This window comes from Oryzias latipes, chromosome 8, assembly GCF_002234675.1.
Source record: "Oryzias latipes chromosome 8, ASM223467v1".
Lineage (NCBI taxonomy): Eukaryota > Metazoa > Chordata > Actinopteri > Beloniformes > Adrianichthyidae > Oryzias > Oryzias latipes.
Genome location: NC_019866.2, coordinates 6968071 through 6985929, shown reverse-complemented (window position 1 = coordinate 6985929; position 17859 = coordinate 6968071). Strand labels below are relative to the sequence as shown.

General features: G+C 39.1%; 1 long non-coding RNA gene and 1 other non-coding gene across 2 annotated transcripts; both read right to left on the bottom strand.

The window, feature by feature from the left end:
- Positions 1–4348: 4348 nt before the first annotated feature.
- Positions 4349–7949, bottom strand: LOC110015415. The gene is made up of 2 exons (XR_002290607.2): positions 7765–7949; positions 4349–4916 (listed from the first exon to the last, which is right to left on the bottom strand). It is a non-coding gene; the product is annotated as an uncharacterized LOC110015415 (long non-coding RNA).
- Positions 7950–17613: 9664 nt separating this feature from the next.
- LOC111947850 lies at positions 17614–17696 on the bottom strand. Its single transcript, XR_002873800.1, has one exon. It is a non-coding gene; the product is annotated as a small nucleolar RNA SNORD35 (small nucleolar RNA).
- Between the last annotated feature and the right edge of the window lie 163 nt (positions 17697–17859).

Genomic DNA, 17859 nt, shown 5'->3' with positions numbered 1-17859 from the left:
GGAGCTTGGCGTGGACAGCCCGAGGCGAAGCCATCTGCTGCAGAGAGAGTGCAGTCCCTTTGTCAGCTATCGTGGAATGTGGAAGCAGATTGATGAGGACCCAGTGATTCCTTTTTGGCCCCGATGGGAGGAGAGTTGTCCGTGAAGACCCCAAGGAGACACCTTCTCCTACTGCGTCTACCTTTAGCCTTCAGATGATATGAAAGTCGGACATTACAAAAAAACATAAATGAGTGTTCTGAGAATCTCTACTACACCAAAAATACCCTCTAAAATGAAAAATAAAAATGTTGTTTGGAGTGGTAAACATCGCTCATTGGCCCCTGGGAGCGATGACCTCTAACCCTCTCTGCAGGTGGGAGTAGATGGCCTTTATGAAGAAACACCAGTCCAAAGGGCTCAGCGGCTTTTGAACTGGTCGGGTCAGTACAAAAAAAAGGGGCCGGGGTTGATGGGGCAGATGCAGGATGAGAATTCCCTTGAGGGAAAGTGTGCCGCCGCTGGGGGGAACAGCTCACAGCAAAAAGGATAGATGACTGGCACAACCAGCGCAACAAATAAAACGGTTGCCATGGCAGCCTGCTGCATCATTCAAATGCCTGGGACAAAAGTTGGCTTTCTGTTGCATATGTGAGCAGATGGATCACAGACTCCAAGGCAGAATTAGCTTAAATACTACTGTGCTTTCAGTGATTCTTTGATGTTCTATGTTTTTGTCTTTAGACCAAAGAAACAGCCTTTTATCTTCTAATAATAAATTGTGACTGCATCACGAAACACTTCTGGTTTTGTGGAGCTTTGAAGCTCCAGGGTGCAGAAGTAAAAAGACAGAGATAAAAAGCACAGCTTGCCGTCTTGCCTGTTTACTGCGAGTCATTTCCTTTGAGCTGACAGTTCAAAAAGAATGTGAGTTTTGCCTGTTATCAAGGATCTGCTACATTATCAGCGTTCACTGATCAGGCAATAAAAGCCTCACTTCAAATGGCTGGATGGTTCCCCAAAGACTCTGCCAAGGTGGTCGCCGTTTGATTGCAACTTGGATGAAAATCTTTAAACTGTGGCTAAAAATCAGGGTGGACATTAATCACAACGACGTTAAAAGCAAAACTTCTTCAACGCCGTAGCTGGAACGTAAAAGCTTCAGGCGTCAAAGTCGTGCAGTGTTGAAAATGATAACCAAGCTTTCAGCCAACACAAAGGAATTTGCTTTTCCACATTTTGGTTACAGAAAGGGACATTTTTAAAAAGAGTTTTTTGCATTTTTCTTGGTAGTTTTCAGGCTTTCCTCTGAAGCACAGCTGGTGCTTCGTTCCAGTAAAGCCACAAACCACTGACCTGTCAGCTACTCAAGCTCAATTCGAGGTAAAGAACCACTAAATACAATTCTGTTTAGTTGTTTCTTGCTGTTTTGTTTTTTTTAAATAGAGTAGCTCCTTTGAAAAAGGAAGTTTAAAGACCCACTCCGATGAAAATGGTATTTTTGGTGTTTTTAACATAATGTCTTCTGATTATGGAGGACAAATATCAAGAATATAAAGCTTAAAATTGAATTACTTAATATTTCTTTGTTCTACTTGTGGTAAATCAGGAGCAGACAAGCCCATTTGTGACATAGAAAATACGCTGGACTAGCCAGTCGCTCTCTGCTCCATTCTGATGCATTTACTTGTAGGTCCGTGTACGTCTTCATTTTCCACGTCCGAGCTGGAGTGGTTCAAAACTACATGGCTGGATAGCTCCTATATTGCTCACCATTTTTGTTGCACCAGTAACGTTAGTTTGGGGGTGTATTGGCGCTGTAAGCTAGCAGGAGAGCTTGTAAACAGATGGATGGTGGGAAGTGAGGCAGGACTTACTCCATGATAAAGATCCTGGCCACAATCAGAAGTGAATTTCTAACAAACAACTGCCACTCTGCAGAAACGGTGTCCTCCAAAACGACACACGTTTTTGGACTTTGGCTAAAAAAATGGCATAATTCCAGCTAAAAGAACGCTGGGAACATTTAAAAAATATCCTAAAAAACGATCGGAGTGGGTCTTTTAGCTATATCCACAGATGAGGAAAATCTTGGGCAAGGAGTTTTTTCAAAAGAGCTTTTCTTCAACAAAGCTTGCTGGCCAAATGCCCGCCTGCCCGGCCTACAGAAGCTGTCAGTTCAGTGATGCATGACATTTGTATAGCATTACAAAGGTCAATTCCAACAGTCAAGCGGATGAAAGACAGCAAGTCAGAGCCCTGGACAAATCTTGAACTTCAGCTGGCAGGAAGAAAGCACAGGTCAGAGTATTCTTAGATATCATCTTCAACCAATGCTGGGCCAAGACAATTGAAATGAACCCTTCAGTTTCCACAATCGTCATTCTGAAGAGCTTTTGTTGAGAGAGAACAAAAAGATATAGCATTTCTTTGCCTACGTGCTGAAAAACGTTTCAGTCTTAGTGGTTTTTTTGCAAAGAGAAAAAACACAGTTATGCTTGTGTTTGGAATATGAGCAAATCTGTCTAAATTGGTGGAGATCTCAAATTGTTTTTAAAAAATACAAGTTTTCTAAACGATTTTGTTGTTACTACTGAAATTTTGCACACGCTGATCTCAAAAACTTGACATAATTCCAAAACATTTGCTGATAAAATGGTTTAACATGAAAAAAAGTGACTTTGATCCACTTTTACACATCTTTAATCCACAGTTTTCATAAATTATATAACAGGAACTCAAATAAATGGTCAATTGGCTTATTTCAGCAAGTGTAACCAGCTGATAAAAATGTTTCTCAGACTTGTTAAAAAAAATGTGTCTTCCTTTTTCTTTCCGCACATAAACAGAAGATAAGCTTCTGAATCTCAGCATCATGCCAAAAGGATGCAGGTATCATCAGACCTCCATGAGCCAACGCAAACATGGAAACCTCACCACTGCCCGAGCCGAGGTGGAGGGAGGGAGGAGTGCTTTCCTCTTTTAGAAGCCTCCTCTGATTAACAGGAAAGGGTCATCGTCCTTTAACATCTCTTTGTCTCTGCAGTATTGACGGAAAAGATTCCAGCTTCCCAGGTCATCCCCGTCACTTCCTTGGTCTTGTCTAAAAACTGCCTGACTTGGCTCAACGTGACACATCGTGACTTCAGTGACATATTCAGGAAAAGTCCACAAATATTGTATTTGTTCCCTTTGTGTTTGCGCCAGGGGGAAAATCAGGGAGGGATTTATATACATGTCTTTTTTTTCCAGTCTCATAAAGATGTCTACTTATTTTTGCAGATATGTTTATCGTTGGATAAATTCAAAAACAGGACGTCAACCAGCCAAACTCTGCACCATATATGGAAAAGTCCAAGCTTGTCACAACAGTCCACACAAAATCATGCAGTTGGATGACAAACGTCAGTTAATCAATTTTCTCAAATGCACAGTTTGTCTTTGTTTTCAATAGAATATTTGACAAATATCCAAGTTTTGGCACAGTTTTGACTTCTTTCATGATTAAGTGAAAAACCTTTAGTTTGCAGCGGAGTTGTTTGGTAGAAATCATTTCTGTTAGACATTATCCTTTCTAGGGATCTTGTTTGTCTTAACTTTGGCAAAGACTGCAAAAACAGGACAAAAATTGAGAAGGATGTGAGCCGCCTAAAACTGACCTCCAGCTTCCTTTCCAGTCTCTGTGTGTGGGACTCCCCCAGGCCGCCAAAACTCAAGCACTTTTCCACAGTAATAACTTTGGTTCGACCTCTCACATTGCTGATGGTGTTTCTCAGGGTGCTAAGGTTAGCAAACCAAGCAGCAAAGGCTTTGTTGTGACTGGGCTGCTGCCACTGCCAGATATGAATCAAAAAAATGAAATCAAAAATAAACTGCAGAACTTGCTGAATTAGTGGACTCCCTGATTTCTCAAAAAACACCAGGACGACGATCATTTTAACACAAGACGGTGTGGGAACCGAGCCTGGTTTCTGCACCCTGCTGTATTTTAAGCCAGTGGTACAAATAGACACAGATTAAATCGGAGTTTGCTGAAGTTTTCAGGAAATCAGTTGTTTCTAAGTTTCCCAGTAAATTAGTTTCAAGGATGTTTCTGGAGAGAAAGCAGGAATGTGGCTGGTAACGCATCTTTCATGTCTTCATCAGGTGGGAATTTCTGCCCACTGTAATCAATGCAGCTGCCAGCCTGCTGCCTTTTTTTTTGTGGATGATTCGAACCCCTTTTGCTTGTAGGGGAAAAGGAGGCTTGGTCATCACTTGGTTCCCTCCGGAAGTGAGTGCATGAGTCCAAGCAGAGGAAGTTTATTCTGCAGCTCTTCAGATCACTGTTTGTGTTGGGGCCACTGCAATCACACGCAGATTCTGTGGATTGTGGTTTCGATCCAGGAAACATGGAGAAAGCCTCCCATTTATTTGGTCAATCAGTGAAACCAAAGCCAAAAAGACAAGCAGTTTGTTTATTTACTGCGTTGACTGTGATTTATAAAAGTAAACACTTATCCTTTAAATCAATGCAAGACAAGTAAAAACAGTCATTCGACTTAAGTAGGAGTAAAACGGTGAAGAAATTACTTAAGTACTAGTAAACTTCACCTTTATAGTTAAGTTAGACTTATTGTCAAAAAAAGTTACACATTTTCTTGTATTTTTAAATCACAAAATGAAAAACAACAGTCTCAAGTTTACATCTCTGGGGCACTGTGGCCTCAGTCAGAAGGCGCTGGTTCAAATCCCATCTGGGTCCTTTCTGTGTGGAGTTTGTGTGTTTTGCTTGTGTGGGTTTTCCTCCCACAATCCAACAACATACTTTGTAGGGGGAAATCTAAATTGTCACTAGGTGTGATTGTTTGGCCCTGCAAAAAAAACTGACGATCTGTCCAGGGTGAACCGCCTCTTTGCCCAACAGTTGCTGGGTTGGCTCCAGCGACCCCGTGACCCTGAAAGAGATTCAGAGGTTTCAGAAAATGGATTGATGAACAAATAAGAGGAATTAAGTAAAGTAGAGCAGTGATTTTTCATCACGTTCATACAAAAGTATCTAAATACTTGGTGAAGTATGATTATGAATACTAAAGGAAATATGTCTGAGTACTTAACCCTTGTGCTATCCTAGGCACTTTACCGTTGGGAGTTGGGTCATCTAGACCAGTGTTTTTCAACCAGTGTGCCGCGGCACACTGGTGTGCCGTGGGAGATGGTCAAGTGTGCCGTGGAAAATTGCCCTCATTAACTGATCTAAAAACATTTCCCATCTCCAGGATTTCAGCTTTGTGTTCATCCAAACAGGCCCTGATAAAACACTCAGGAGTTAGGAATATAAAAGATCGTAAAATACTTTTTCTTTGCGTTTATTTTATTTTATTAAAGACATTTTGATAAGAATGACCGTACCACGATTCAGCTGCAGCTCCGGCTGTATTTAGGAAAAGTCCCGTTCCTTTGACTGTCTCCACCAATCATTCTTGAGGGGCTTAATCACATGTAATCAGTCTGACCAATCAGAAGTGGTTAAAGTCTTCACTTCCTTGTCCCGATTTAGCTCGTAAAGTCGCTCAGTTCTAACAGAAATACCAGCTAAAGCTCGTCTTTAGCGGTGTAGCTTTCCACAGAATCCGGTATCAGACCGTGGAACAAGTGAACAAAACAATGAAGCTCCGAAAACCGATCTTCGGCCGTTTTATGCACTACATTTCCCATGATGCATTGGGTTGTGAGAGTGACAGCACATACGGAGATCTGTTGTTAAACGTCTTGAAACCAACGAACACGCATCAAACTATTTTTAAATCTTCTAACTTAACTTTTATTGAATCTTTTAGGAAAAAAAAGCTGCAGTTTCCAGCTTTTTCTGCAAGAATAATCTCAAAAATGCATGTGAGATTGTGGAGGGGCTGTAGATCAATACATATGAGTTTCTCCTTTTTTTTAAATTTTTGGATGCTGGTGTGCCGCGGGATTTTTTTTAAGGTTAAAGTGTGCCGTGGCTCAGAAAAGGTTGAAAAACACTGATCTAGACCCACTAGACAGTGCTCTGAACCTTTTTTCTTCAATGATTTGTGATCTTCACTGGTGTCCATGGATTACATGAAATCTTTCCACCTATATCCACCTTTGTCATGGTAGGGAGAACATGTCAATGTGAGGGTGGGGTCATCTAAGATAGCACAAGGGTTAAAAGTAGTTTATTGTCAGCATCTGCTTTTCATTTTTGTTCTTATTCAAACTGAAACTGATCATTGTGAAAGGCTGCATTTGTTTTTCAAAGATATGGATACAACTCAGCTCAATTTTGGCAAAGTTCTGATAAAAAGGCATCTTCTGCTGAAAACAGGAAGTTTTCGGTCACAGTCGGAGTCCAGAGTTTAGCTTTGTAAGATGACAAACTCCCACGCTCTCATCTGGAAAATCTGCTAAGACTGTCATAATCTCCGGTGTCTGATCATTTCATGTTTATCGGAATTTGGTTCCACTTCCTTTCCTCGTTTTAGTTCGAATTGCATGTACTTGATAAAACATTACGAAAATGGAATGCCAATGTATGATAATTCGGAAAATGCTTCCAATGAGAATGTATTTGTAATAATGACGGCAAAACAATTGTTCTAATCCTTTAACAGTTTATTTAGTTGATGATTTTTTCTTTTACAGCTGTTATCTTCTCTTCTAGATGTGTGGGATCTACATCTATAGTCCCATGATTAACATGTAAACTAGTAAGAACTGTGAAATAGTTGTGTGTTTTTTTTTTTTTTCTGGTTTTCGTTATTTTGAATTAAGTCTTTGTAAGCAAAAGCAAGAATGAGCATCTGTTCTCTGGTTCTTTTAAGTTTCATGTGATGCAAGTTGCAAAATGCCACTGCCTAAGGCATAACAAAACATCAGCTTCCTTTCTTTGAGTTTTGGTGGTCTTGCGGATTTGATCAGTTTTACGATAAGGGAGTTTGCTGTTTGTCTTGGGGGGGGATGTTGGATTTGTTGTTTCTTTTGGGAGGATTGTTTGAGATTGGTTCTTATCTTCGTCAAGTTTCACAGACCGCAGTGAAACAGAGATGCACAAACTGCCAGACGCACAATGAGTCGGTTATCAGCTGTGTCACCTTCTCAGGTACAGGGTTGCCAGGTCTGACCTACAATGTTTTAGCCTAAACATGGTGTAAACTCCACAGAACTGCATGAAGTCAACCCAAATTCCACCCTCAACACAAATTCACATTAAAACTGTTAACCATGAGACAAAGAATTATGGAAATTTATCAGAAGCACACAAAAAAGTTGCAGGAAAGCACTAAATTATTTTCAAAAACCCAAACACAAGCTTCCCACAAAAAATACAGGAATCTAAATAATGTTTGGTGTGACAACAAAAAAAAAAATGAGAGAGGAATGGCAAATTGGAGTGGTAGAATTTGAAAATTTGGACGCAGACTTTACCTCATCTTTAGACTTTTTTCTCTACTTTTATTAAAGAGGTTAAACCTTGAAATAAGAAAAGACGATAATAGAGGTTTAGATGTTCGAGATTCTGCTGTAAACATTACAAAGAACAAAAAAGAGAGAATAAAACAATAATCTTTGTATGAACAAAATAAAATTCAGCTTCAATTTGAAGGTTTGTTTGATTCATTTTTAGTCCCAAGTTTATGATTCAGAAAAAAAAGTAGAATAAAACTTTCCAGATCCTTTATGCCACCAGATAAACAAGCTGCGAATAATTGTTACAAACAAATAAATAAAAATGATTTCTTTCATTCGTTTAAAAAAACAGTAGCATTGTAATTTACTTACTGCAAAGGGAGATGTTTCATGCTCAGTTTCTGTCAAAGACTTGCTTGAGATGGAAAAATTGACAACATATTCAACTTCTTCTCATTTGATGAGTCTTGTTTGGGTATCGTTCAGAAAATACGGTTAAATGACACATCGCCTGGATGTTCTGTTTCATTTCACTTTTCTTGTTCTCCTTTCTGCTGCACCTTACCGTAACAAGACGATGTTTCTTTTGTAATACTGAAACTGGTCTCAGACATATATGTGAGATATATATATATATATATATATATATATATATATATATATATATATATATATATATATATATATATATATATATATATATATATATATATATATATATATATATATATATATATATATATATATATATATACATATATATATATTTCACTTCCTTTGTGTTGTGAAAACAGCTCTTGCCTTACAAAACTCTCACGGGATTATATTTGAAAGAAAATAAAGATTTTTTTACAGTCTCGTAGCTAAACACTACACTCAGAAAGTCGAACATCTCATTGAAAGAGAGAAGCGAACACGACAAAGTCATTAGTTCAGTTCTGACCCAGGTAATTTCCCATCGCGACGTTTCCATAATTAGTCTGAGCAGATCCGACTGTCACAACAAACTCACAGCCAGCTGGATGCACACAAAGAAAACTAAAAGAGGTCTTTTTGTGAGATTTTTCATGACATAATGGTTGTCTTCAGTAGTGTCTTTTCAAAATGCACCCAACTGTGACAACCTACATCAGATTATTTTACAGGTTTTCTCTGGTGATGTTTTTCCCCCGCCCATGAGATAATATGTGCCAAGACACAATTGATTCATGTTAAAATCATTAAAGGCGTGCGGTTCCTCGTGGCGTCCTGTGAACACCCAGAAATCACTGCAATCTGTGCTTCGGAGCCAAACAAGTGAGCAGCTCAATGCAGGACCAGGTGGGGATGAGAAATGAGATCCACTAGAGCAGGCAGGACGGAGAGATCGATTTCTCCGATGTTTCCCATGATTCTGCGGCTCTCCGGGGAGAGGCAGCCCCTACTCTGCCGCTGCGTGGGTCTCTTAACTGTCATTATCACCGATGGGAGCCACAATAGGTCAGGAAGATGAGATAACATTGTGAGCACTGGAGCAGCAGGTGAGAGGCTCGACGGGGCACGATTAGGTGTCTGGGTCCCAGGGTGTAGCATTGCCTGAGGCCCCTGGGGCTTTGGCCCCACCATCTGCCGGGGTGAATTCCTCTCTCTGCGGTCTCTGAGCTCAGGAGCTGCACAAACTGTTGCTGGGAGGCGTTGCTGGGAGTTTCTCCTGTTACTTTTAATTGACAGAAACGCTGCACTTTGCAGTTATTTTGTTACACTTCAAACCTAAACTTCCAGGAATGCAAGAGAACAAAAGGACTACAGTGTCTGCTGTTGTCATGATCTAACCAGTTACCTTGCAAACCAGTTTCACCTGCCAGCAAAACAGCAGCTCCCTGATCTCTGGATCGGAGGACTCCGGGCTCCAGTGTGAGGCCATCACTCAGCAGGATGCTCTGATGACAGCCGCGCTGCACGGTTCACACATGACCCCGGAGCGCCGCTGCACACAGCACTCCCCCCGTCCTGTGAACCGCCGGCACCAGCCACCGCTTTGATCTGACAACGGTGGTGTAAAATGGGAGATGCCCACAACTCTCCCCACATGCCAGACGTGCAGTCTGGCTGACAGACAGGCATGAAGGAGGCTGGAGAGGACACAAGCATATTGAATTAGAAGCCGCGCTGCGTGTTTAGGGTGGAGCTGCATGGCTCTCAGTTTACCAGGCAGGACAGGTGAGCAACAATGAATCAGGACAGGAATGCAGGAATTCCTCTGCTGGATTGAAGCTAGTTTTAGCCGCATGTAAGTAAGAGGGAGCAATTTAACAATAGCACGTTATTAGAAAAGACAGACAAATCTGCTGGGCGAGCAACATCTGTTACAACACTTTGAATCAGTTAAAAAGTTCACGGTTCTGCAGAGATATTAGATGCTAATAGCTGTGACAGAACCTCCAACCTCAAAGCAATAGATCTTCACATGCTCATTATCCCCTATATCCACTTTCACTGCTCTTTTAAAATTACTGCCAACTTTAAAAAAAAAAAAAAGCAGTTTGGAGGCCATGTGCGGCACCCCGTGTTTGTTGTCCTGCTGCTGTTTTCTCTTTAATCAGATGCCGCTGGGCTCCAGTCTGTTTTTTTCTCTAGAACTTTAGCTGTCTTTGTGCAGATCTGGAGGGCTGATGACATGTCCAGATGTGGAGGGTGACTCTGATTTGACCCCTTTTGTGGAGCCCACTCTGGTTCTGTCCTGCTTTCTAACACAAAGCTGTTGAAACGGGAAGTTTATTAGTCACTAATAATACTGCAGGAGGGGGAAAAAAGCACAGTTCCTGTTTTTTCTCTGTTTCTGCTTTTATTTGTTGCTCTTGTACCATTTTAAACGTTAACGTTTGTGTCAAAAGGGAAAACGTACAGGAGGAAAATCTGTGTTGAGCTTCCATCTGTTGAACACATCAGGTGAGATCTACAGCCTCTGTTCCTTTGCTAGAAAAACAGTTTGCATTTTGCTGTCAGGCTGCAAACAAACCAGAACAAGTTTCCAACATGGGGACCGTGCAACCTGTCACTGGAACGAACGCCCTGCTGGGCCACCAGAAGGCCTTTGTTTTGATAGTGGCCTTTACCCTCGTCAGTTTGACCCTCTGAGCTAACATCCATGCCATTGGATACACAAGAAAGAACAAGCGCAAGTATGCTCAACAAAACACTGGCATAACATGTTGGCAAACTGGAGGAATGTGGACGGAGGCAGTTGAGAAGGAAGTGTGTCTGCTTCTACAGGCGGGAGATTGACACGACTGGATGGGAAAGCTGTTTCAAAGTTGGCTAGACTGTCCAGGGATGAAATGCAATCTCTGACTTTTGCCAGAACAGAGAGAGTTAATAAGAAACTTGATGAGTCATTTAATTTTACCTGCTTGAAAAACTTCAAAATGTAATTTATTTCTTCTCAGCATTGGTGGCCTGAATGAGCTTCCTCCTTCTGAACGAAATCTGTTTTAGCAAAAATGTGCCTTTTGCTGATGCCTACAGATGGAGAACTACTTACGCCTGACGTGAAAAACGACAAGTCTTTCACAGAAACACTAAGCTTTGATGGGTTAGAAGAAAACATACATGTTCAGAAAAAGTGATATATCTGGCGCAAAAGTGAGCAAAAATTAGTAAACCATCACCTGCTAAGTAACCTGTATCCCTGAAAAGTGTTTCATTTGCAACAATGTGAGACATTTGAATGCATCCTGAGGTAGAAGCAACTTAAAATGCAGGAAATCTGAAACCAAAGGCTGTGAAAAGTAAAAACAGAAGGAGTTGGAGAGAAATCTTGCAACTAAATTTCTCAATAGCCAACAAGGTCGTACAATGAATGAACAGAAATACAGTTTATCATAAAATAAAATAAAAAGATTAGATGGTTTTTTTTTACGTTTTTTTAGCAAAAATCTACAAAAACAATAAATAGTTTCATGTTTACTGTCCTGCAGTAGCAGTGTTTTTCAACCAGTGTGCTGCAGTATACTAGTGCACCATGGGAAGTTGTTCAATTTCACCTAATTGGTCTCAAAGAATATTTACTAGTGCCAGAATATCAATTCTGTATTCATCCGAACAGTAGTTATACAAAGACTTTTTTCCTTGAGCTCATTTGATTCTTATTCAATAAACATTGATAGAAGTGTCCAGTTTCTTTTTATTTTACATTTTTGATTGGATGTGTTAAGGTGTTACTCTCAGCCCAAACCAGGTTGGAAAACACTGATGAAAACTGAACGCCTGCCATGGTGGTGCTATAGATGAAAATAGACACTGATTTGACTCTGGAATGCAAATATGATAAACTGTCCAAGAACACAGTTCGCCATGTCAACCAAAAATCCGGGTTAGAGCTCAGTCATCATGGGAATAGGATCTAAAAATGCATCTCTGGGACAAGTCAAAACTTAAATGAACCAAACTAAATGAGCCAATGTCCTGTTCAGAGATCCATTGGTGCCTCTGGAAGAAAAAATGTACTGCTGAGATGTTTTTGTGTAACATATGTTTTCATCCAAATTATTTCAAATGAAAAACACAAGAAAAAAGTTTCACAGTGAAGTAACGTCTGTCCTATTTCATACAATAACAGTAAAAAATGATGAAGTTTGTCATGTTAAGCATCTCTAATAGCCCATATCCATCCCAGTTTGACTGTTTTCTGGGGTTTATTATTGTTTCTTGGGCTTTTTGAGGGATCAGACCTCTGACCTAAAGCAAACATTCTAGAAGAGCACTCATGTGGGCTGTGGCCTGCAGAGCCCTCATGCTCCCTGGGGTGTCTGCACATGAGAGGGCCTGTTTTCCCCCCAAAACTCCAGAGGAAGCCCTCCCACCCTCCTGTAGCGTCTACAATGTAAAGAAGAAGAAGTAGAAAAAAAGAGCAAGGATGATCATGAATTGAAACCGGAAGAGAATAGAAGTAATTGCAGAAAGAATCTGTTGTGTATATCACACCCCTCAGAAGAACAGAGCAGACGCTCGGTCTGCAAATGATTACAGGCAGAGCTGAATTCACGTGAAAACACTTTCTCCTCGTCCAGTCTTAACCATATGGTCCCCAGTCACTTCTTTCCAACATAAGTTTAAAAAAAAAACTAAACATGGAAGACATCATTATGCTAATAATGATCCCTCTGCTGTGGCCCTTGGTGAACAGACGGTGGGGGCTGTTTAGGGGGGGGGGGGGGGGGGGCACTGATTCCAATACAGAAAGCTGAAGCAGACAAGACATGATTGTGTCATAATCCCTTTTATTTATCTAACAGGAGCATCATCTCCCTCTAATCCTCCCAAAAGAAGCAGGTCAAGTTATGGTTGAAGCGTCACGAGTGATGAGGAAGTTAATTTATATACAAATGTTAAAAAAGACAGTGTAGTATGGATTTAAGTCATTTTTTAATTAGGTAGGTGTTCCCATAACTACCACAAGCTTTAAACTATAGATTGTTAGAAGTTTTTTTTCTTGCTTGTGGACTCTACTGTCCAGTGAAAAGATAATTTTCTCTGAACTGACTTTGCTTCACTTCTGCTGTGAAAGAAATACTCATGTCTGTTAGTGAAGCTCGTTCAGACAACTGTGTTGTAATGTTGGGCTTTATGAATAAAACTGAATTGAATTCAAAAGTACTTTGTGATTGAAAGACAAATAAAATGTTCACTGAAAAAGAGTCTGATCTTTACCGAGACCAAACTATGCCTTAATGAAAAAGCAAGAACGCATGCGCAGAAGCGTCCTTCGTCATGTGCATAGAAGAAGCTACTCTGCTGCCCTCTGCTGGTAATCAATGAGTACTGCACGAACAACAGGCCTTTTTTGCAGAAAGTAACTTTAAAACTCAATGGATTCTTTCAAGTCATAAACTTTGCACGAAAAAGACGCCATGTGCTATACGGAGACGTTTTTGTTTTGTTCAACTGTCATGTTTCATTTCTGAATCACATCTACAGGTTGAGGATTCCTTTACATCAGTCATGTCCAAAGTGTGGCTCACAGGCCAATGTGACCCACGTTCAAGTTCTCACCAGCCCATAGGCTCCTATTATAAAATCAATTATATGTGGACTCCAGAACTTTGTAGCCAAATTGTTAAAAGTCGTTGGAAACCCCTGGCAACATGTGGCTACTTCACCTTCAGAGCTGTAAAAGCCAAATGAGAAGATCAGATTTATTTGTTTCTGTGATCAAAAGTTCAGGACAAGAAACCATGTTTTCCTGTTCATGATTTAAATTTAGAAGATTACAGTGAGCGTTTTATTGTGGATTGTGGAAAGAAAGAAAAAACTTTGGTCGGTTTCTTCCAGACAATTTTTATTTTAATTCCAGCCTTTCACAGAAACTTTGATTTAAAAATTATTTAGATGTATTTCTATTCTATGATGAGAAATGAAAAGTATCCCATTGGTATAAAATGCTCTTAAATCCGGAAGTCATTCCTGCCATCAGACTACACCATTCATCTGAAAGCCATGGATGTACATACATTTTAGATTTTTAAGAGTTCTAAACTTTTGCCTGCATATTTTTTCCTTCCCTGTATAGGTTGCATTTATCTTATTTTGTGGTGCTGCTACTGCAACTAAGGGGATTGAGTTTATCTTTGTTGTTTGAGGCATTCAATGAATGCATCGACGAACAGATGTTATCACCTACAATGAAAAGAGGCGTTATTTCCCTTTTACCCAAACCAGGCAAAGATGTGTTATTAATTGATAATTGGAGACCAATCACACTTCTTTGTTGTGACTATAAAATACTAGCACATATCTATGCTAACAGACTGAAATCAGGAATATCTCAGATCATAGACGAATCACAATCAGCATTTATTAAGGGGAGACATATTCACCACCACACTCGCTTAATCTTAGATATATTAGATTACAATCAAATTATTCCTCAGGAAAGTCTTATCCTTTTTTTGGATTTTTTTAAGGCCTTCGACTCATTAGAACACGCCTTTTTGTTTAATGCCTTGAAAACCTTTGGCTTTGAATCAAAATTTTGTAACATAATTAAAATGTTCTACAAAGACATAAGTAGCAACATTGCACTCAACCGAGGTTTCTCAAACAGTTTTCCTGTTAATAGAGGTGTTCGCCAAGGATGTCCAATTAGCCCGCTGTTGTTCATAATTTCAGCAGAATTACTAGCTATCTTTCTTAAATATTCTCCAGATTTTGAGGGTATTAACATTTTCGACAGGGAATTTAAAATTAGTCAATTTGCTGATGACACAGCTTTATTTTTAAAGAATAAAAATATCGTACCTGTTGTTATCAATAAAATACTTTTGTTTTCAAGAGCATCTGGCCTTACCCTAAATCTCAAAAAATGTGAAATCTTACCTATACATACCTGCAATCAAAGTATTATTGAAAACATACCTGTAAAAAGTGAAGTGAAATATCTTGGTCTAATAATAACAAAAAATAGTAATGATAGAGAAAGTGTAAATATCACTCCCAGACTAAAAACAATACAGAAAACTTTAAATCAATGGTTGGGACGTGGCCTATCAATATTTGGCCGCATTCTATTATCCAAAGCGGAAGGTTTTTCAAGACTTGTGTATCCCTGTCACTCATTATATACATCCCCAAAGAACATCAAGTTGTCTAATTCTATTCTCTTTAAATTTATTTGGAAAAATAAGACTCACTATATACGAAAATCACAATTGGTCAGAGATTATAAAAATGGCGGTTTAAAAGCTTTAGATGTTGAATCACAGATTGTAGCGTTTAGAATGAAATGGTTAAAAGGCTGTATTTCCCAGCCTCATTCTATGTGGTATCATATCCCAAACAAACTCTTCGGTAAGGTCGGGGGACTGGAGTTTTTGCTGAAGTGTGATTATAATATTTCAAAAGTACCAATAAAACTATCAAACTTTTACAAACAAGCCTTAGAATTTGGGAAGATGCTTTTCAACCATAACTTCTCCCCTCACAACACTGTTTTATGGAACAACAGATTTATAACTGTAAACAAGAAATCCTTGTTTATGTCTGAATGGTATGGTAATGGTGTGTATTTTGTCCATGACTTGATGCATACTGATGGAAGGCTGTTATCATACTATGAGTTTGTAACCAAATACAAGATTAAGGATTCTAGTAACTGTTATAACAAAGTCTGTAAAGCAATTCCCATACCTCTACTTAATCTCATTCAAAACATACTACAATACAATGAAATCAAACCACAACTTTCGGAGCTGAAAATTAATAATATTCCCCTAAAAGATAAAAAATGCAACAATAAATTAATAACTCTAACCTTTAAACAATTAATTTTCTGCAACTTTAGTATAAACAATAGATGCGATTTAGAAACCACCCAAATGAACAAATCTTTTTCTTTATACACAAAGTACCCACTTCCTCCTAAAATGAAAGAAACGCATTTTAAAATAATATCTAAAATTTACCCTGTTGGAGATTTTTTACATAAAAGATTCAAATTTGAATCGGAACCATGCATATTCTGTTCATCTGAAACTGAAACATTAGAACATCTGTTTTACAGTTGCAATCAGGTTAAAATATTTTGGTCTGATATACACAATTGGTTGTCACTCAAAATTTTAAATATTCCCTTTTTTTCCTTATATGATGTTCTTTTCTATATGGAAAATCTGGACCCGGGAATTTCTGATGTCATTAATGTTGTTATTATTTTATGCAAACATTTCATTCATTTGTGTAAATGGAAAAATACATGCCCTTTATTTAGTATTTTTTTGAATTATTTTTCTGATTATTATAAGTGTCTTAAATGCATTCCTAACAAAAACAAGAAAACTACAGTCATTTATCAAAATATATCAAAAGTATTATTATTTTGAATTGTTTTGGCCTTGCCTTTGCCTATTATTTCATTTTTGTTTCTTTTTATTTCTATATGTGCATTTATAACGTTTGTTCACCCTAATTTGGTTTGTATATGAGCATCTATAAAAAAAAAAAAAAAAAAGGCACACACATTGTTAAAATATTACTATTTTTCGTTTTTTCAGTCTTATATGTGTGTGATATTAACAATTGTTTATTGAGCAAGTAAGTGACTGTGAATGTCTGTAAATTGAAAAATGTACAATAAAGTTTGTTAAAAAAAAAAAAAAAAGATTGAGTTTATCTTGAACCTAGAAAGGAGGCCACAAGGCTCTGGCCCCTCACAATATCTGGCTCTCTTTGAGGAAAGTAATTTTAGAAAAATAGTCTCTTTACTATTAGATGACAGTACAAACCCATTTCTGATCCATGTTCTCCATCCCCAGAACTCGCATTTGTTGCTTGATTTAGCTCCTTTAGATTATAAAAGGAGATGCATTTCCCATTCACATCTGTCTGGTTCTCTTTGTTCTTAATGAAGCCATCCAGCTGCAGTAATGTTTGATATACATGTTGGCCTTGAATCACTGGAAATCACTTATAACAGTGGTCCCCAACTCCCGGACCGGTCTGTGGGTCATTTGGTACTGGGCTGCGCAAAAATAATAATTTACTTTACTTCCAGTTTATTTATATCGGAATCTGAAGGATGTTTTATTTTGAAAAATTGCCCCATTCTCTGTCACATCGGTCTTCGTCACCATTAACGAAGGCCAAGGCGCTCTTCTCAGTCACGTGATAGGCTACCACTAAAATAAAACCCAGGAGCTAGCAAAATGAGTAAAAACAAACGTCTTTGGAAAGTTTCTTTGCCAAAGGGAAAACGCCCAGCCAGGAGACAAAGGAGGAGCCTTCCACTTCCAAAAAAAGAAAGCTACATTTTATAGACAGTACTTCCTTTTTGCACCATGAGCGTTGGAAGGGGGGGGAGGATGACGACACCTGCGATGTTCTATCCATGCGTGTCAAATTTCGGGGTTAGTGTTGTCACGTATCTGTTCCTCCTCTGAAGTGGCGTTGCTACAGTAATCCTCCGCCAACATCTTAAAGGCCGGTTCATAAAATAGAAAATTGTGTAATAAAGATTGAAAAAAAAATAAACCGGTCCGTGGTGCTAAAACAGATGGGGACCACTGACTGACCCACACGTGCACACATGCAAAGTCCACACGGAAAGGCCCCCCACTGACTTTGTTTCAGGTGCCCAGCCGGAACTTGAACCAGAATTATTGCTGAGGCAAGAACTGCACCACAAAAAAATTACATACATCAAGGGTTCTATTGCAGGCTTCACATTGAAGCATTGACTAAACTTTTTATTTTCCTGCATCAGTTTTGCCAAAAGGCGATGTCGTCAGAACCCGAAGGCTTGGAAGACCATCGTGAGAAAAACATCATTTGCAGGCTACAAACAGATCTCAAAGTTTATATTAGAGCAGGGTGTGGTTCATTTATCTCACCTCTCTTGGGGTTTTGATGTTGCTATCCAAATTTCAAATGAAAAACACATTAAAGTTTTACAGTGAAGCAACTTGAACCAGCGGCCTTGTTGCTGTGAGGGAAGAG